At 45.7% G+C, this 21,916-nt stretch overlaps 1 pseudogene; it reads left to right on the top strand.

Annotated features, from left to right (window-relative positions):
- The first annotated feature begins 12,558 nt into the window (after window positions 1-12,558).
- LOC114682773 lies at window positions 12,559-15,709 on the top strand (annotated as a pseudogene).
- The last annotated feature ends 6,207 nt before the right edge of the window (window positions 15,710-21,916 follow it).

The following is a 21,916-nucleotide window of genomic DNA, read 5'->3' as shown; positions in this document are numbered from 1 at the left end:
GCCTCAGGTGTTGTTCCTCAGGTACTGCCCATCTTCCTTTTTTTGAGCAACTCAAGCTCAGGCATTCCCAGAGGACAGTGGCCTCAAATAGGTCTGAGACTAGCTGGCCTCAGAGAGACGGATCTATCCTTGGAGCGGCCAATCCTCAGGGTCTGTCTGGGTTAGATGTCCTGGGACCTTAGCCCCTGGGTCGGAGTGACCCCTGGGAGCCCTCATTCTGGAAAGTGGGGGTGAGGACCCTCTAACCTATCCGCTAGTACACTATACTTCAGCCACCTTCTCCCAGGAGTGGCATCCAAGAATCCCTGGGATCCAGTGGGTACTGTGCTTGATGCAAACCTTGAAATTTTAAATAAAAATGACAATAATGGTAATAGCAAATCCACACAGTACTGACACCTCTTGTGGGGTGCGTTCTAACTACTTTACATACTTAATTCATCCAGTGCTCCTATGAAATGGGTACCATTACGTTCTCATTTGGAGAGGTGTATGTGACCTACAGAATAGTTATGTCACATACCCCAACACACACAGAGCTAAATGTCAGAACAAGCATTATGGCCCCAGGTAAGTCTTTCTCAAGATGGATGCTATCATCCCCACCTCCCAGATGAGTAGACAGAGCCTTAGAGCAGACAAGGGCTCCAGCTGCCAGGCCACAGCATAAACCCCAGTGATTTCTGCCTGGACCTTACCCCCACTTCAATCAACCCTAGGTCCTTCCTGGCCTAGGGGACAGCTGCAGAGCAGGATCTCAGTGCACCAGTACCCCCAAGGAAAGGGTGGAGAGGTGGGCAGGGCCTGAATGAGCAGCCTCCAGGGGCTGAGAAGTGGGGCCTGAGATCTCCAGTGGGTTTAGAGATCACAGGGCTGACCCCTGCCCTTTCAAGCCAGGTGGACAGGTGAGTGAGGTCTGTGCTGAGCTAGGTCCCTGTGGCCATGTTTGTCCTCTTCCTCAGAGTACAGATCTCTGTGACTATACCCAGGGATTGTTTAGATTTATCTGCAAAGAGCTGTGGTGATGGAGCCCTGCCAGAGAAATCAGGGAGGCTTCTGAACACCACCTCACACGTTCACCCACCCAGACTCACTATCACGCACTCTCCACACAGCACACCATCGGCCATTGTAGCCCAACAGAGGCCATCAGCTGCCTGACAGATTCTAGGAACTGCGTAGGGAATCAAGAGTGGTAAGAAAGGGAACAGGGAAAGGAGCCAGGCATGGGCGTTTCGCGCCTTTAATCCTAGCACTGGCAGAGGCAGGCAGATCTCTATGAATTCGGAGCCAACCTTTAAACATAAACAAATAACAACAAAAACAGCCTCACAGGAGCCCATAATGATTACTCTAATGTTCAGCCAGTGTGTCAGCCACAGCCAACACGAAGGGGGGGGGGGATAAAGGGATTTGGGGTCTGGCTCTGCCTGTATGGACTGAACACACAGTGTGGCATTCCTTCCTCATGGGAGCTGCATGCAAGGATGTGTTGCAACAATTGGAGTTTGGAATCCTGCAAATTTATACTTCTCTCCCACCCCAAATCTCTCCCGAACCCAAGCGAACAGATTTATTTTTAGCAATCCGTCCTTATTGCATATTTTCCAAAGCACTCGGTTTAGTTTTTTTCAACACATTCCTTTTGTTATACAGAGTTCATTTCTTTGTGTTTTATCTAGCTAAGTGATGTAATTACAACAATACACACAACACAGGCAGCGCTGTTTGGGTACAGACATCCCTGACTCTGGTAGCGCAGCTCAGTCTGTGAGAGGAAAGGTTGGGCAGAGTGAGGAAGGTTCTAAAAGCTCAAACCATAGGCAGTCAGTGTATTTGGGCCTGAGACTGGAGGATAGCCATGAGTTCAGCAGGCCAATGGTGGTATCTTCCGCTGGACCTAGGTCACAAAGCTGCTGAGACCACAAGAAACCAAGTAGGTCTCTGCCCAACACATGAGGGTCCTCAATGATGGGGCTCCTGCTGCTGCCGGCACTGAGCCCTTGGTAACACTGTCTGCCTGTCGTTAGGTCGGTTACTTTTGCAGTGTTGAGAACTGAACTTAGAATTTTTCCCATGCCAAGTAAGAGCTCTACCATGAAACTCCACCAAATCCTCTATATAAACTGTCATAGCTCTGGCCTCCAAGGGGTGATTCCCTATGTTACATAGGGACACACATCTGCAGGAATGTCAGGTGGCCTTCTGGAGACCATGGAAGCAACCTGGTATGACAATCTGCCCTGGCTCCTGCAGAGGTAGGAGGATCTCACAGCCTAGCCTGGGCTTTGGCAGGGGTAGGTTAAGCCAGCCTCACATCCATGGCTATGCAATTGCTCTAATTGGAGGCAAGAATGTCCAGCCCTCCATCTGGGCCCCCCTTCCTGTAACCTCATGATACATGCTCTTGACTCTTTTCTCATCATTAAAGTAAGGTACTCTTGATAGACTCATCATCTAATCATTAGTCATTAATACAAACAAAACTGCAATGAGCTACCACTTCAGACCAGAGCAGGTGTTGGGACAAGGAACCTCAGGTGATGCCGAAGACTGCAAACTGGTGCAAATCACTTTGGAAAGCAGTTTCTCCAAAAGTTCAGCACAGGGTTGGGAGGATAGCTCAGCAAGGGAATGCCCTTCCCCCACCAGCCTGATAACCTGAGTTCAAAACCTGGAACCTGAGATAGAAGGAGAGAACTAACTTCCTTAAGTTGTCCTTTGACCTCCACAAGTATGTGGCACGTGCTCACCCATGCTGCCAGACACAAATCATTACATTATTCTCTCTCTCTCTCTCTCTCTCTCTCTCTCTCTCTCTCTCTCTCTCTCTCTCTCACACACACACACACTACTATTACCACTACTACTAGCAATGACAATAATAATGCTGATAGATGGAATGATTTTTTAGGGAAGTTTAACAAAAAAACTACCATAGGACCCAGCCACTCCTTGGCATCTTCACCTAGGAGGAAGGAAAGCATTTTTCACACAAAGATTCCTATGATGGTGGTAGGAACTACATGGCTTATAATGCCTAGACCTGGAAGGGCCCATCACTGTGGATAGAGAAGCAAAATAGGATGGTATATGCACATAATGGAATATTACTTAGCCATGAAGAGGACCCAAGATTACCACTGCTGGATGGATGAGTCTTAACAGTGTTATGCTAAGTAAAGGGTGCTGGTTGATATGTTATTGCGTTTGTAAGAAGTTTCCAGAAAAGACAGATATTGAGACAGAAAGCATATTAGTGGTCACTTGGAGCTGAAGAAAGTGGGAAAGGGTCTGAGAAATCTTAAGGATGTTGAAGTCTTCTAAAACTGAGGGTTGGTGATGATGGTACTACTCAGAACAATTACTAAAATTTCATTAAAATGTGTGAATTTTACAATGTGCAAAATATACCTCAGTGAGGCTTTTTAGAAAGATAAAATGTACACAGATAATAAAAAGTGTCAGCCTCACACAGCTGTGCAGGCCAGCTGCATACATCACCGTACATTGAGTGCTTACCACATGCCAGGCACCACAAGACAGTTGGATTAACAGACAGCCACGTCGAGGCAGTTCAGTTAGATCCCACTTTATGGGAGAGACACATAGAGATGTTAAGGGACTGACCCAAGGCTGCAGAGGGGAGCAGGAGACCTGGCCTGTTAGGTCTACCTGCTGCCTTGGTAGTGCCACCCACTGGCAGAGTGACATTGATGGATTAGCTTCCACTTCTGCCCCTGTCCAGTGGGAGCAGCCATCAGGAGTCACACTCTCAGCTGGGAGGCCCAGTATGTCAATACTCTGGTCCTCTGCCCTCAAGTTGCCACAAGTGTTTTCAAATCTCTGTAATGGTGGCAGCGGGCAGAAGGCAGGATTTCCCACTCCCCACTTTTTGTTGAGATAGGTTCTTACTATGTAGCTCTGGCTGGTGTGGGACTTGGCATGTACACAAGGCTGGCCTCAAACTCACAGAGATCCACCTGCCTCTGCCTCCTGAGTTCTGGGTTAAAGGCGTGCGCCGCCGCTGTCGCCGCCGCCACCACCACCCAGTTGCTCCCCCTCTATTTTTGAGAACCCTCACACTGCCTGGGCTGAAAGCTGACCTTGCTCCTAGTCTCTAGGAAGTTGGATTGTTGGCTCCTCTGACCCTTCATTTTCTCTATAATAGGGCCACATCCTCTGCTCCTGATTGGTCAGTGCCCCTCAGGGGAGCCATGGAGCTTCTGTTCCTACCCAACTGGGCTCATTCTAGCCAATGATAACTTCTTCAGAAAGAAAGCAGAGTTGTAAAGGTATTTGTGTGTTCTATCTGGTCTCCTGAGCATCTGCCATCACCATTATAACACCCTCTGTATCCACTGCTCTTAAAATGAGAGTCACATGGATCAGACCTGGACTTGACCTAAAATCTGAGCCAAATCCAAGCAGTCCCAGAGAACCCTAGAAGAGCCCAGGCACAGTCTGCTGAGCACAAAGGCAATGTCATCAGACTTGCGGGCTGTTTGTTATACGACTTACTGAGGCAACAGAAAATAAAGAGCCCCAAACACCCCTCTTGTTACATGGTCTTACACCACTGCTTTCTCTTGCCTCTGTGGCTCCAGTGCCCAGGATGGGGGTCTTGGCTCTGAGGGGTGCCATCAAGGATTTGTTGACTATGCAAAATGTAGCTGTGGGCTGCTAGGTGTGCTGTGAGCTCCTTATCTCCCTCTTTCAAGGTCACCTGCAGAAAGGTTCCTCCCAGGTAGGGGCTTCCTGTATCTCTCCACCTATGTAGGGACTCATGGAAGGGTCTCAAGAAAGCTTAGCTTTGAGTCAGACACTATGGATGGCTAGAAGCCTCAAGCCTTGGAGAATCACAGTCCCTTAGACTATCCTTAAAGGGAAGGAGTGAGTGGATAAACATGCAGCCTCCTTGGTCCTCAGCCTGGCTTCTCCAAAGCAGCCCCATCACAGACTACAAGCTAAGTCAAGCCTCAGCTGCATGCAGGCTCCTCCCTGAACGGTGCCCTCATCAGCTGCCTTCCTCTTTCCCCCTGACCTGTTCTACTCTCTTTCTGCTTTGATCATCTCCCAAATTAACCAATCACTCAGTGTAACCAAATTATTTTGTTTGAATAGTAATGTAGCAACCTGTTGTTCTAACAGAGATACAATGTTTTCCCCATGGATACAGAACGTGCTCCCACCTCCATATAAGATATGGAAGGTAGCCTGTCTTCAGATGACAAAGTACAGATGGAGTAAAGTAGTTATTACAGGGACCAACTGCAGCTGTCATCTTCTCAAGAGCCTGACTGGGAACTAGTGTCACACACACACACACACACACACACACACACACACGTGCCCCAAGAAATTCTGGGAAGAAGGCAATTCCACACTAGGATCAGTCTACCTTGGATCCCAGCTTTGCTTGTACCAACCAGACCTTGGGGAAAGATGTTGCCTTCTTCAGGAGCCTCAGCATCCTGTGTGGTCAGACAGCCTGTATGGCAGCCTCACCCACCTATGGGGAGGACAGGGCAGAGATGAAGGGGAAAACTCTCAGAAAGCTGCTAAGGCATATCCCAAGCCTGATGGAATGACAGAGGGGGCTGTGGGATCTGCAGCTGAGCTCAGGATATGGGTGACTGAGGGAATCACTTTGCCTCCTTGGTTTTTCTGCCTGGAAAGTATAGATAATAACCTCCACTGGGAGATCTCACATATTTGGTCTTAGGATCCCTTTCTCCTCCTCCTCCTCCTCCCTCCTCCTCCTCCTCCTCCTCCTCCTCCTCCTCCTCTCCTTCTTCTCATCCTCTTTCCTTCTCCTTCTCCTTCTTCTTCCTCTTTTTTTTCCTCTGGGGGTGGCGATTAAGACAGGGTCTCACTATGCAGCCCTGGCTGTCTTGGAACTAGCTCTGTAGACAGGCTGGCCTCGAACTCATAGAGATCCACCTGCCTCTGCCTGCCGAGTGCTGGGATTAAAGGCATACACCACCATCATCTGGCCCTTTATATTCTTTAAAATGGTTATGAATCAGTGTTCGTTAATATTACCTAATGTATTGATTATTAGCTAAGTGATACTTACTACGAAACACCAAAGCTAAAACTTAAAGTATTTATTGAGTTACTTAAAAAAAAAAAAAAAAAAAAGACTAAGAACCATTAGCTGTTCACATAAAAACATAAAACATAAGAACCCATTAGCTGTTCACATAAAAACATAAAACATAAGAACCCATTAGCTGTTCACATAAAAACATAACCATGTAAAGGTGAAAGGAGAGAATTGACCCCATGGAGCTGCCCTCTGACCTTCACACATGTGCTGTGTCGTGGGCCTCACTCTCCAATAATAACAAGTAAAGGAAAGTAATTTTAAAAACAGGATCTTGGGGCTTGAGAGATGACTCAATGGTTAAGAGCACTTCAGAACACTGGCTGCTCTTGCAGAGGACCTGAGCTCTGTTCCCAGCACCCACTTTACATCTCACAACCATCTGTAACTCCAGGTACAGGGCATCTAATGCCCCTTTCTTTACTTTTGAGGGCTCCTGCACATACATGGTGCATATAACATACACACATAAAACATAAAATTAAGTCAATAAATATTTTTGTAAGTTCAACATAATCTTTATGAAAAATAATATATCCTTTTTTAAAAAGAAAAGTTTAATGAGAACATGGCTTTCTTTGCATTTTTGAAACTTGCAGAGGTTTCTTGTTGGAAGAAAACTAGATTCTCCTACTGGCTTTGGCCTTTAGTCTGCTGTGATAAATTGTGTTGATTGAACTCTGTGCAAAACATCTGGTCTGGAAGAGGAAGAGCATTATCATAGTTTTAAACAAGATAATTGTTTGATCCTACATCACAACCTGATGAATAGGAGACTTCTTATCTATCTATCTATCTATCTATCTATCTATCTTATCTATCTATCTATCTATTCATCTATCTATCTATCTATCTTTCTATCTATCTTTCTTATCTATCTATCTATCTATCTTATTGAGACAGGGTTTTCTATGTAACAGTCTAGGCTGTCCTGGAACTAGCTCTGTAGACCAGGCTGGCCTCGAGCTCACAGAGATCCACCTGTCTCTGCCTCCCTGAGTGCTGGGAATAAAGTGTGTGTGCCATCCTGCCCAACAAGTAGGAGACTCTTAAAGAGCTGGTTAAATGGAGGCTCCAGACCATACCAACCAAAAATTTTTGGTGCTGGAAATTAAACCCAGGGCCTCAAACATGCTAGATGAGTCCTATATTGCTGAGCAACATACCAGCCCCAGCTTGCTTGTGTATGTGTGTATACACATATGTGCATATGTGTTGAAGATTGCCTTTGTGTTGGCTCTTGTAGCAGAAGGGTTCCATGTACATACCCCGTGTGTTACCTAGCACATTAGGAAAAATTCTCAGCAGGTAAAGGTGCTCCAGACAAACCTGATGACCTGAGTCAATCCGAGATCTATAGGTGTGTGCTTTTGGCATCTGACAGCAAGAAGGCTAGGGGCTGGAGCAAAGTTGGTCCCAGATCAAGGGAAGCTCAACAAGGATAACTGGGTTGTGTGAATCCAAAGAATCAGGCCCAAAACCCAGAGCCACATCAGGGATGCTCCTCTGTTTGGTTTCTCTGGAGCCAGCACCCACCAGTGAGTCAACATTCAGGACCTGTTGTTCAATATGCATTTCAAAACTGTTTTTCCAACAAAAGACCCAGGATAGCTAAAAGAATCCTATATGATAAAGCAACCTTTGGAGGCATCACCATCCTGACTCAAACTCTACTATAGAGCTATAGTAATAAAAACAGCTTTGGTACTGGTATATTAAAACTGACATACGGACCAATGGAATCGAATTGAAGACCCTGACATTATTCCATGCACATATGAACACCTGGTTTTTGACAAAGGAGCCAAAACTATACAATGGAAAAAAGAAAGTATCTTCAACAAATGGTGCTGGCATTAACTGGATGTCAATATGTAAAGATTACAAATAGATCCATATCTGTCACCATGCACAAAACTCAAGTCCAAGTGGATCAAAGACCTGAACATAAATCCAGTTACACTAAACTTAACAGAAAAGAAAGTAGGGAAGCACTCTTGAACGCATTGGCACCGGAGACCATTTTCTAAATAAAACACCAACAGCACAGACCCTGAGCACAACAATTAATAAATGTGACCTCTCAAAATTGAGAAGCTTCTGCAGGGCAAAAGACACAGTCAATAAGACAAAAGACAGCCAACAGAATGGGAAAAGATCTTCACCAACCCCACATCTGACAGAGGATTGATCTCCACAGTATATAAAGAACTCAAGAAACTAGACATCAAAATACTGAACAGTCCAATTAAAAAATGGGCTAAAGAGCTAAACAGAGAATTCACAAAACAGGAATCATAAATGGCTGAAAGACATTTAAAGAAGTGCTCAACATCCTTAATCATCAGAGAAATGCAAATCAAAACGACTCTGAGATACCACCTTACACCTGTCAGAATGGCTACGATCAAAAACACAATGACAGTCAATGTTGGAGAGGATGTGGAGCAAAGGGAACAGTCTCCACTGTTGGTGGGAATGTAAACTTGTACAGCCACTGTGGAAATCAGTGTGGCGGTTTCTCAGAAAATTAGGGATCGAACTACCTCAAGACCAGCCATCCCACTCTTGGCATATACCCAAGGAATGCTGATTCATACCATAAAGATACATGCTCAGCTATGTTCATAGCAGCACTATTTGTAATAGCCAGAACCTGGAAACAACCAAGATGCCTGTCAATGGAAGAATGGATGAAAAAAATGTGGTACATATACACAATGGAGTACTACTCAGCAGAGAAAAACAATGAAGCATGCAATTTGCAGGCAAATGGATGGAACTAGAAAAAATCATCCTGAGTGAGGTAACCCAAACCCAGAAAGACAGTCATGGTATGTACTCACTCATAAGTGGATTCTAGATATAAAATAAAGAACAATCAGACCACAACCCATAGAACCATGGATATATATATTATATATAATATATATATATATATTATATATATATTATAATATGCATGGAGGTCCCTAGGACGACTGTGGCTTATAATAAACTTCGGTTTCACTCAATTATTGAAAAAAAATAGCCAAATGAATGGAAACACATGAACTATGACCAAAGGCTGAGGGGCCCCAGCTGGATCAGGCCTCTGAATAGGTGAGACAGTTGATTGTCTTGATCAGTTTGGGAGGCAACTAAGCAGTGGGACAAGTCTGTGCTCATTGCATGAGTTGGCTGTTTGAAACCTGGAGCTTATGCAGGACACTGCTCAATCTGGGAGGAAGGGACTGGACCTGCCTGGACTGAGTCAACCTGTGATCACAGTCCTTAGGGAGGATTTGCCCTGGAGGAGGTGGGAATCGGGTGTCCACTGGGGGTAAGGGAAGGGGGTGGGAGGGGGGAGAATAGGGGAACCGTGGCTGATATGTTAGAACTGAATGGTATTGTAAAATAAAATAAATAAAATAAAAAAATCCAAAAAAAAAAAAAAAACACCAAAAAAACTGTTTTTCCTTCAGCCTTGGAACTGATGTTGGGTTCTGGTCCTTTCTGAGTTTGCAGGAGAATGAGACCATCCACTTTAACTTCCCGTGGTGAAGTGTGTGACCAAGGAATAGCCAGAGCCCTTTTATCTGCTCTGTCCCACCAAAGAGCTGATATTGAAGTGGGGTCTTGAAGGATGAATAGGAGTTTGACCAGCAGAGAATGGACTTTCTAAGAAAAGTACATGTAAGGAAGGAATGTGGCTAATGCTGTGAGGTGAAAATACAGCTTTATCATGAGATGACTGGATCATCTAATTCAATGGATGGACTGATCCACATTGAACAGACTACTGGGGAGCAGGGGCACTGGTGGTCCCTTGCCTTTGAAGGACGAACTTTGTTCCTGGCCCTTCTCTTCTGTCTCTTTGTTCTTGGCATTAAGCAGCCTCCCTCCACTCCACCTTCTGGCACGATGTTTGTCTGGTAGCAATTCCCTCTGAACTGAAATGTTCCCTCACCCACCACCCACCCTGAGGAGGAGGGAGGTTAATCAGATTCAAGAAGCTGTAAATAAGCTGAAATTTATAAGAGGCACAAGGCCCCTCCCGAGGTTGTAGACACAGTCCCTTTGAATCTGTGGTCGGTGCCCTGTGGGAAGGGAGCAGGTGCTGTCACAGGATGCTCTGTCCTTACCAAACAATGGAGCTAAGATAAATCCTCCTGTCTCAAGTCATTTCCGGAGTATTTTGTCACAGAGACAAGACAAGTTAGTTCGGCACACCTGAACCACACAGTGGGCAAAGCCATCTCACACATAGTACGTTTTAGAAGGTGCTGTCTGCCTCATCGACTTTACTAAACACTGCACTGAATCCGACAGCAGCACCATAGCATGGGTGTACTGTGGTGCTGTTATGGGGTCAGCAAACATAAAGATCTATCTGTGTCAGTTACCATTCTCACTGCTGAGAAAAAACACTGGACAAAAGCGAATTCACAAAAGAAGGGTTTAATTTGGCTCACAGTTTGAGGGTACAGTCCATCATGGTGGGGAAGGCATGGGGTAGCAGGTCACACTGTGACTCCAGTAAGGAAAGAGGGAGAGTTGAATCCAGATGCTCAACTGCCTTCCTCCTTTGCTTCCTTTTTATTCGCCCAGGACTCTGGTCCAAAGAATGGTGCCATCATGTGGGTCTTCCTTTCTCAGTCAACCCCCCCCAAAGTTCCCTCACAGACATACCCAGAAGTGTGTCTCCTAGATTATTTCAAATTCAGTCCATGAAGAGGAACATCACATCATCTGCATTTGCTTAGCGCCTATTGTATGCAAGACAGGGAATGTCTGTGTGTTTAAGATGATGGACCAGCTCTCCTTCCAGCTTCATGGTGGATCTTCTGTATGGCCTTGGCCAATCTTTCCTCCTTTCATGGGTCTAAGTTTCTCCATTGGTAACAAGTTCTGTTAGACTTGAAGGTGTTGGTGGCCATCACACTCTGCCCATGTGCTCTGACAACTACCAACTCTGGTCCTGGGCAAGCTCCTGCCTCTCTAGACTCCAGTTTGCTCACCTGTAAAATGGGAGGTAGGGATGGCTTTTACCCTGACCACCGAGCATGTGCATTGTTCCCAACCTTTTTGCCCAGCCCAGGCTCCAGGTCCCCAGCTCACTTAGCTTCCTTCACCAGCTCATCAGGATGCAACATACTTTAAATAGCATCTGCATGACTGGCTGTTTTTTTTTTTTTTTCTTCCCGGAGAAGCTTTCTACAAAGTGTGCCAAGTGGCAGCTGTCAGGGCCGAGGTGGCATTTCCTCAGTGATGCTGACAGCAGCTGTCCCGGCACAGGCTGAACGGAATGGAAATGACATCATGTTTATTCAGGAAAGACGTTCCAGACCCAGATCAGTGTCAGCAAGATGCTGGGATGCAAGGAGTGAACACTCGCCCGAGACCATCAGTCAGTGGGGTTCCTCCCCTGTTGCACATGTGCCTCATGTCACACACCTCACACACCAACGTGAGGCATGCACACTCCACCCTCCTACATTCAATACTTGAAGAGTTCCACATATACCAAACCCTCACACACACACTAACATGAGTCACATGCCTCACACATACACATCACACATAAATACACATAGTTCATACCACATCCTCCATGCTCAAGACTCAAGGACCTCCATATACACTACACCCCTCACACATGAACACATGAACACAAGCCATGTATCTCATGCATACATAGCAAGACAGCATACACTTTCCACACTCAACACCATCAACCTCCACATACACTGCATGCCTCCCACCTCATGTATACATTCCCTCACAAATACACACAGCCTGACCCACATATCTCACACAGTATACCCCACACAAACACACAATGTAAACCACACACTTCACACCTCATACATCTGAAAAACACATGCCACACCTCTATACTCAATATCCACACCAGCACAGGCCCACACCTCACACACATACCCCTGACACACAGTCCACATACTTCACACATGCCAACATGAGCCATATACTTCACATAGCATCGCAACAACACACCACACACACCATGCCACAAACATAGATCACCACAGGCCACAGCTCGCACATCACTCAAATGAGAAGCCCTAGGTAGTCAGTAACTCCTGTGGGCTGACCAGGTGTGGACTCTGCAGTGAGCAGAGTCTGAAGCTTCTAGAAAGCTCCTCTATAACCAAGCCATGGGGTCTTGCTGTCCCTCCCCTGCCTGTCCCCACCTCAGCTTGGATTTGTCCCCATATTCCCAATGCACCCCAAAAGTCAACATGCCACTCCTGAGCTTAGACAAAGAACTGGTGGCTGTTATTTGTGGAGTGCCACTGTGTGCCAGGCACTTCCTTCCTTGGGTCATTGAGACTCCCCAGTGACTCCCAGGTACAGTCTCATTTCCATGTGGGGCGGTAGCACTTGAAGCTCCACTGTATTCATCCTGGCCTGAGCACCTCCGTCTCCCTGGACCAAATATATTCAAGATGGGCTTCCTGGTCCCACATCTGTCCATGGGAGATGACCAGAGATCCAGGCTGGGCCTGGGGGCTCCTGGTGTGGGCCCCTGCTGCCAGATATTTGATCTCACCGTGAACCCAGAGATTGTGTCATTTACTGGAAAACCTGTTTTAGTTGTGGTGTGGCCCAGCACTAGCACACACCTTTAATCCAAGAGCTTTCTGTTTGAATATTGTAAACAGAATTAAATAAAGTCTGTAGCTGGAGTTATCTCCAGTCCCACCCAGCAGCCATTCAGACTCAAATAAACACACAGACGCTTATATTATTTAAACTGTCTGGCCTAATGGCTCAGGCTTCTTGCTAGCTGTTCTTATATCTTAAATTAACCCATTTCTATAAATCTATACCTTGCCAAGTGGCTCGTGGCTTACTGGTACTTTACATTCTGTTCCCACGGTGGCGGCTGGCAGCATCTCTCTCCTCAGCCTTCTTTGACCCAGCATTCTCCTCTTCCTTCCTGCCTGGCTACTGGCCAATCAAGCGTTTTATTTATCAATCAATCACAGCAACATGTATTCACAGCACACAGGATATCCCACAGCAAAAGTCAATCTCAGGTCAAGAGGTAGAGCAAGCAACCTGTTGACAGGAAGTGAACATAGGATTATTTTTAAAAAATTATAGAGTAAGGAGGATGGCTAGAGAGATGCACAGGAGCTAAAGCAAGGAATATCCAGTCTGAGGAGTCTTGTTTGAGGTTGCAGAGGCGAAGAAGGAGGCTTCCGGGATGTCGGCAGAGGAGGAAGTTCAGCTGGGTGCTTTCTCTGCCTCTCTGAGCTAGCAGATTTTCACACCAGCATCTGCTCTGAGTCTTTATTGGTAAAATCAAACCATTGATACTTTGTTAAAAGCAGCAATCACTGGTCATCCTTCCCCACTCTTCTTTTGCCAGCAGCTGAGAATAGTACAGAAGCACAGGACTTAGAGTCAGTCAGATCTGTGTTTGAATTCCAGCAATGCTGGACGTCCTCAGGCAAGTGACTGAATCTCTCTGAGCCTCAGTTTTTCTCATCTAAAAACTAGAGCTAGATGGAAGATCAGTATACTGCACAGGCTTATTGTGAGGGTTCAGTGATAGATTGTAAACACATGATGCACAAAGGAAGCAAGATTGGCAAAGCAATTACAGCAGCTAAAACTAGGGAAAGGGATTCATTATGCTATACTATTTTTGTGTATGTTTAAGATTTTCTAAAATAATGGGTTTTTTTTGTTGTTGTTTTCCTGCTGCCTTTCACAAAAGTTAGCTATGAGTATAAGTGGAGCCTGCTCTTGGGAGGTTAGGTGTGGGGATGGGACAGGTGTGGGGTGTGGGATGGACCAGGTGTGGGGGTGGCCCAGGTATGGGATTGGGCCAAGTGTGGGATGGACCAGGTGTGGGGTTGGGCCAGGTGTGGGGTGGACCAGGTGTGGGTTGGGCCAGGTGTGGGTGTGGGCCAGGTGTGGGGATGGGACAGGTATGGGATGGACCGGGAGTGGGATGGACAAGGTGTGGGGTTGGGCCAGGTGTGGGGTTGGACCAGGTGTGGGATGGACTAGGTGTGGGGTTGGACCAGGTGTGGGGTTGGGCCAGGTGTGGAGGTGGGCAAGGTGTGGGGGTGGGCAAGGTGTGGGGGCGGGCAAGGTGTGGGGCTTGCCAGAAGAAGATTGTGTCCTCCCAGCCTGGAGAAGTCCCATGTTTTCCCTTAAGATATATGTAGCCCCTAATGGAAGAGCAGATGTAAGAACTCACAATTTGCCGGGCGGTGGTGGCGCATGCCTTTAATCCCAGCACTCGGGAGGCAGAGCCAGGCGGATCTCTTGTGAGTTCAAGGCCAGCCTGGGCTACCAAGTGAGCTCCAGGAAAGGCGCAAAGCTACACAGAGAAACCCTGTCTCAAAAAAACAAAAACAAACAAACAAACAAACAAAAAGAACTCACAATTTGTCTTTAGGTCTGCTCTTTTCCTTAGGGCATTGTCCTCTTTGGTGATATCACTCTTGTGACCAGGCTGGGTCCTTCTATCACATTGCACCACAGTGAAGGTATGACATTTAGTTTCATTTCTTTGTTTTTATTTCTGTCTGATTTTCCTCTTTCTTTTGAAAAAAGAAAAAAAGACTTATTGAGGTATTATCCACATATTGGCCCTTGTGGGTTTTTTGTTGTTATTGTAATTTATTTTTTCATTTTGTTTGACAAAGGTTTCACATTTCCCAGGCTAACCTAAAACTGACTGTGTGCATGAGGATGACCTTGAACTCCTGATCCTCCGGCCTCCACCTTCTAAGTAATAGCATTACAGGTTTGCATGTCCAAGCCTCATTGCTGCATTGTTTTGTTTTGTCATTGCTTGTTTGTTTTTTTGGTTTTGGTTTTTTGAGACAGGGTTTCTCTGTGTATCCCTGGCTGTCCCAGAACTAGCTCTGTAGACCAGGCTGGCCCCGGACTCATAGAGATCTGCCTGCTTTTGCCTCCTGAGTGTGGGGCAGTGGTGGCACATACCTTTAATCTCAGCACTCGGGAGGCTGAGGCAGGCAGATCTCTGTGAGTTCAAGGCCAGCCTGGGCTACAGAGTGAGTTCCAGGAAAGGAGCAAAGCTACACAGAGAAACCCTGTCTCCAGAAAGAAAAAAAAAAAAAGAAAAGAAAAAAGCCTGTGCTACTACCGCCTGACTTTTTTTTTTTTTTTTAAAGAAAAGAAAAACCAAAAACCTGCCTTTCCTCAGCTGCCGCCAAGGTATCTGGCGACTAGCCACGGTGCCGGCAGTCCGCAACATGGTCTGTCTCCGAGCTCGCCTGCATCTACTCCACCCTCATCCTGCTCATCAACGAGGTGATGGTCACGGAGGACAAGATCAATGCCCTCACTAAAGCAGCTGGTGTCAATGTTGAACCTTTCTGGCCTGGCTTGTTTGCAAAGGCCCTGGCCAATGTCAACATTGGAAACCTCATCTGCAAGGTAAGGAGCTGGTGGGCCTGCGCCAGCGGGCGGTCCTGCCCCTTGACTGCTGCTGCCCCAGCTGAGGAGAAGAAAGTAGAAGCAAAGAAGGAAGAGTCTGAGGAGTCTGATGATGAAATGGGCTTTGGGCTTTTTTACAAACCTCTTTGGTTAACATGTCCAATAAAAGGGTGAACCTGTTAAAAAAAAAAAAAAGGAAAAAAAGAAAAACCAAAAACCAAAGACCAAGGACTTGCTACATCACTCTGGATGACCTGAAACTTGCTATGTAGCTTAGTCTGGTCTCAAATTCTTGATCCTCAGGCTTCAGCATTTCCAGTGTTGGGATGACAGGTGTGTTCTACCACACCCAGCTTGTAAGACTTCCATGAAAATATGTCTATTCAGATATTGTTTACTCAATCTTTAATTGAATATTTGGCTTCCTATTTTTGAGTGAAGCATTTTTAAAAATACATTTTGGAAACATACCCTTTATCAGATATATGACTTACAAATACTTTTTTCCATTTCATTTCCTTAAAATTTATATTTTAATTGCTATTAGTAATTACTATTTTACATATTCATGCTATGAGGAAAGGTGTGATAATTCAACATAGGCTCATCATCACCAAATAAGGGTCTCGAGTCTGTCTCCAGCATGACTTCGTGTGTGAAGCCTCAGAATTCCTCGCTCCTACTTCTGTATAAAGCAGATAACAGGTTACCATGAACTTTAATTGCCCCACTGTGCTATGGGGTACTAGAACTTAATGATCTATTATCCAACCTCCCTCACCTCTCCCCACCTGGCCAGCACCAGTACTCACCGCTTCACAGTCAGACTGTTTTCTGCCTCCTCATATGAGAAGGAACATGCTACATTTGTCTTATCTAATGTGATATAGCATCCTCCAGTTCTACACATTTGCTACAAATGGCAGAACGATATTCTTTTTATTGCAGCTAATGATATTTCATTGTATATACACATTTTCTTTATTTACCCATCCATTGATGGCACCCAGACTGACTCTAGATCTTGGCCATTGTGAACAAAGCAAGAGTGAACACAAGTGTGCCAGCGTCTCTTCCATTTGCTGGCACCAATAATTAGAAGCTGAATGGCTGGACCATGGGTGTTCTATTTTAGGTTTCTAGACACTTCTGTAGTATTGTCCATAGTGTCTGTAGGGAACCTTGGAAGTTGGCTCAAAACACCCCAAGACCAAGTTCTCAGCACAAAGGAGATTTTCCCCAGAGGGACAGAGGGCAGGGAATAAGAGACAAAGACAGCAGACAGAGGGTGAGGGAGAAGGGGAAGGGAACAAGAGAGAAGGGAAAGAGGTGTTTGTTCTGGAGGGACAGAGGACAGCCTCTGGATAGAGAGGATGTGGTCCTTAGGAAAATGGCGGTTTATAAAAGGTAAAGGGGATGTGGTCCTTAGGAAAAGGTAAAGGGGAAACCCCGTCTTAGGACGAGGTGTTCAGTTTTCATTGGGCAGGTTAACTAGGTGAGCCACAGGGGGCTTCTGATTGCTGGACTAAAATGCTTTGATAGCTGGATCTTGTTAGTCAGCCTTAGGAGGAGGAAGTAGCCAAATAAGGGAATAGGCCTCCGTGGCAGCTTTAGGAATGTAACCTAAAGGTTTTTAGCAAGGCAGAGGGAACTGGGGAGAAGGGAAAGGCCTGCTGGAGCCATGTTTGCCATACTCAAGCTGGCTAGAGTTCCTTCAGGGTCTGTACTAATGTCCACCCTCATCAGTGTGCACCCTCCCCTCCCCTTACACCCCTACCATAATTTTTTTTTTCTTTTGAGACAGGGTCCCATTACGTAGCTCTGGCTAGTGCTGGCTAGTTTGGAACTTGCTATGTAGACCAGGCTGGCCTCAAACTCATAGAGATTTACTCATCCATGCCTCCTGAGTTGATATTAAAGGCATGCGCCATCACACCCAGGCAACATTTTTTAATAATGGAGGTTCTTACTGGGACACTGTCTCACTGTCATTTGGACTTGCATTTCTGTGATGGCAAATAGGTCCTTGTAAACCCATTGGCATTTCATCTTCTGAGAAGTAGCACTGTGTCTCCTGAGGCTAGAGCTGGATTTCACCATGACCTTAGCTCTACTCAGTGCTTGAAATCTCCCTGGGAGACACCATGTCCTCACTATGTGACCTTGAGCAAGAAATGCAACCTCTCTTAGCTTCATTCACGTCCTTCTGCAAAGAAAGGGCTATGGTGCCCAACTCACTGCCTCACAAGGAGAAATGGCTACAGCAAGCAAATACAACTTTTGAAACATACTTTCCAATAAATATTGCAGTCAGGACCTTCCTTAAATCTACTTTAAAACTGTTGGAGCTGGGAAATAGTTTCCTTGATAAAGTACTTGCCATGCAAACAACAGGACCTGGGTTTGAATCCCAGCACCCACCAGAGTCAGGTTTGCATGTGCACATCTATGATCCCAGTACTGAGCATGTGCACATCTGTAATCCCAGTACTGAGCAGGTGCACATCTGTAATCCCAGTACTGAGCATGTGCACATCTGTAATCCCAGTACTGAGCAGGTGCACATCTGTAATCCCAGTACTGAGCATGTGCACATCTGTAATCCCAGTACTGAGCAGGTGCACATCTGTAATCCCAGTACTGAGCAAGTGGGGAAGGAGGCCGTGGGCTCACTGGCCAGCCAGCTTAGTGTAGTAGTTCAAATGTAAGCGGCCCCCATAATTTCATAAAGAGTGACACTATTAGGAGGTGTGGCCTTGTTGAAGTACTACATATGACCTTGGTGGAGGAAGTGTGTCACTGTGGAAGCAGGCTTTGAGGTCTCATATTTGCTCAAACCATGCCCAGCATCCCAGTTCACTTCCTGTTGCCTGAGGATCAAGATGTAGGACTCTCAGCTCCTTCTCCAGCACCATGTCTGCCTGCATGTTGCCACGTCCCACCATGGTGATAATGGACTAATTCTCTGAAAATGTAAGTCACCCCAATTAAATGTTTTCCTTTCTAAGAGTTGCCACGGTCATGGTGTCTCTTCACAGCAACAGAAACCCTAACTAAGACAGAGTTGATACCGGGGCTGGGGTATTGTAATAGGCCTAACTGTCTTTTTGTTTGGAGGAATTTGGACTTTGACAATTGGGTTAGGAAAGCAGTCAAATGTAGCATGAATCTTAAATGATCTTATTAATAAGATCAAACCTGAGGCCAGTTATTGGGGTGAACACTGGAAGGTCAGAGAGACAGAACAAGCCACAGCCAACCTCACCTGGCCAACTTCTCAGCTGATCTTGTTTCCTCAGACTGGAAGCCTCTGTATCCTCATATCCGAATGGCTCTCAGCTGAACTGTGCTGCTCAAAACCTAAAAGCTTAACCAGCCAAATGCTTCTAATTTCTGGTCCTCACACCTTATATACCTTTCTACTTTCTACCTCCACTCCCTGGGATTAAAGCCTCCTTTCTGGGATTAAAGGCATGAGTCACCATGCCTGACTGTATCCTTGAACTTGTGGATTTCTGCCTATGGAATGCTAGGATTAAAGGTGTGTGCTACCACTGCCCATCTTCTATGTTTAATATTGTGGCTATTGTATCTCTGACCCCAGATAAGTTTATTAAGGTGTACAATATTTCGGGGAACACAATACCACCACAGTGGAATGCTTTAAGCAGAGTTCAATAGGCCATACTAGGAACCTACAAGATAATGGTGCTGAGAATGATCTGAACTGTGGGGGCTGAATCAAGAGGTTTCAGAGGAGAAGAATTTTAGTATGCTGCCTAGAGATCATTCTTGTGATATTTTGATGAAGAATGTGACTGCTTTTTGTCCTTGTTCAAAAAGTCTGCCTGAGGCTAAAGTGAAGAGATTTGGATTAATTTTGCTAGTTGAAGAAATCTCAAAACAGCCTAGTATTGACTCTGTTATGTGGTTATTACTGGTCACTCTTATACAAAATTATAATGAAAAGGAGCAAGCTAAGCAAATGAAAATACAAAATTCACAATTTGAGGAGAAGAGGAGCACCAGGAAGTGGAATAGAGCTAAATTCTGTGTTCCAGGAGATAAACAGATTAAGAAATGGAATAAAGGGAGTGGTGATCTCAGGGCAAGATCCCACCCAGCTATATTTCCAACTTGTGAAAAGAAATTAAAGAAAAGTTTAGAGCTGGGTGTGGTGGTATATACCTTTAATCCCAGCACTTGGAAGGCAGAGGTAGGTGGATCTCTGAGTTTGAGGCCAGCCTGGTCTACAGAGCAAGTTCCAAGACAGCCAAGCTTAGGCAGTGAAAGAAACCATCAAAAACAAGTTGGTGAAGATGTAATTGAACAAGGAGGCCATATTTCAGTTCCAGCAAACAGCAGAACTTGGAAGCTTCAGCCACATGGTTCTGACTTTAAAGTCAGAAGATTATGGAATTTGCCACCAAAATTTGTGAGACCAAAATGAGCCATCTTAGAAATAAGACCAAAATGTTTTCACCCTAAAATTAAGGCCTAAGATTTCTCCTTTTGAGAACAGGCCAGAAGTTACTGAGACCAGTCAGTTCAGATTCCAGAAACCAGGAAGTGTAAAAGTACAGAGTCACAAGGTAGTCAGGAGGTAATGGCTGCCAGACTATGGAATGTCCTCTCCCTGGCCCCCTAGGCAACTGCTTGACCATAGAATGTCCCAACCCTAGTTTCCATAGTGACTGTGTAATCACCAGATGCCCCCATCTGGGGGCAGCCAATGAAAAATGGTGGTGGGCAACTACTTCCTTAGAAGGAAAACTGAATTGTGATTTCTGGAATTCCTAGACACAAGCCAATCAGAATTGTACCTGTACTAGCACCCCTAAATGATGTAACCTTGTGACTTTTCCCTTTAAAAGCTGAGCTTGCAGACAGGTGGGCGCTTCCTCCAGCCTCCACTGTGTTGGATGTATTGGATGAAGTCCCTGCCTAGGCTTGTATTGCTTTTGGATATCCAGAATTAAACCTTGCTTTTGCATTCCGGCATGCTTGTCTTTGGTGGTCTCTCTGGGGGTCACGATCTGGGCACAACAAATTAAATGTTTTCCTTTATAAGAGATGTGTGGTCATGGTGTATCTTCAAGGCAATAGAAACCCTAACTAAGACACTTAGCCAAATCAGAGAGCTCCAGAGGTTCAGTGAAAGAGCCTAACTCAAAAAAACAATCTGGAGAGCAATTGCTGCCCACTTCCAGCCTCTATGTGCACATGTGTTCATGCACACCTGCACGCAAATGCACGCACACAGCATGAACATATACACATACACGCACACAAGTTGCTAAGGTTTCATTATTTAGTGGAAAGTTGTTTAATGCAAACTATATGACATTAAATTACCTTATGCAAAATGACTGTTGACGTAAAGTTATTGTCATCTAGAATCTACAGAATGTAGCCCCATCAATCACTCCTGTTAGAACCTAGGCATTCAGTACTCCCAGTTTAGATGAACACACAGGCTCAACTCTTGTCCCTATGGATCTCAACACTTTACCAAAATTAAAGCAAAGATGTTAATTTTTTTAAAAAAAGGAATGAGTCCACAGCGACAACAGCAAACGTGGGAAATGGAGATTTATCTTTCTCTTGTCATGATGACTTCAGAAAGCTAAATGGGTGAGAGCGGGCTGGGTGGGCTAGCAGGTAGAGCAGGCCCCGTGTGGAGCACACTCCTGCAGAGCGGCAGGGCGGGGTGCAGGCCCCTGAGGGGTTCCACCCTGGAACCCGCAGCTGGGATGAAGGGCTGGAGAGGTTGAAGGCAGAATGTCACCTGTAGGCCTGTATGTGATCACGGCCACTCGTCCCTCCAGCTCTGTCCCTTATCTAGTGCAGAAAACAGGCTGTGGCACTGTCCCCAGGCCAAAGAAAAACACCTGTCTCTTAACAGAGCAGAAGAGTCATCAGGGGAAGCTGAGGCCCCTGCCAGGCCTTGTGGTGTACTGTACGGAAGGTCTCCTCCTCCTGGCATTTGGAAGGTCTTCAACACAGCTGTGAAAACAGACTTCCAAGTCACGTGGCCACTTCCAACACCAGGCCAAGCATCTTCATTAACACTAGAAGATGCTTCTAGAGCAGCGGGCATCTGACAAGGATTGGAGACAAGAAATAAAGATGAAACTAAGGGGAAAACCTGACCTGGAGGAAGCAAAGCCAATGCAGGGGAAGCAAAGACTAAAGATGCTTTCCACAGGAAATCAGTAATTAGAAGAACAGAGATAAGACTGAAAGATTAAAATTAGCATGGGTGGCTGCAGAGATGGCTCAGTACTTACTGTCCAAGCAAGAAGACCAGAATTCGGATCTACATGAACACTGGATAGGTGTGGTGGCCTGCCTGTAATTCCAGCCTTGAAAGGTGGAGAT

The sequence above is a fragment of the Peromyscus leucopus genome, chromosome 4, assembly GCF_004664715.2.
Source record: "Peromyscus leucopus breed LL Stock chromosome 4, UCI_PerLeu_2.1, whole genome shotgun sequence".
Taxonomy (NCBI): Eukaryota; Metazoa; Chordata; class Mammalia; order Rodentia; family Cricetidae; genus Peromyscus; species Peromyscus leucopus.
This window is presented reverse-complemented; position numbering and strand designations above follow the sequence as displayed.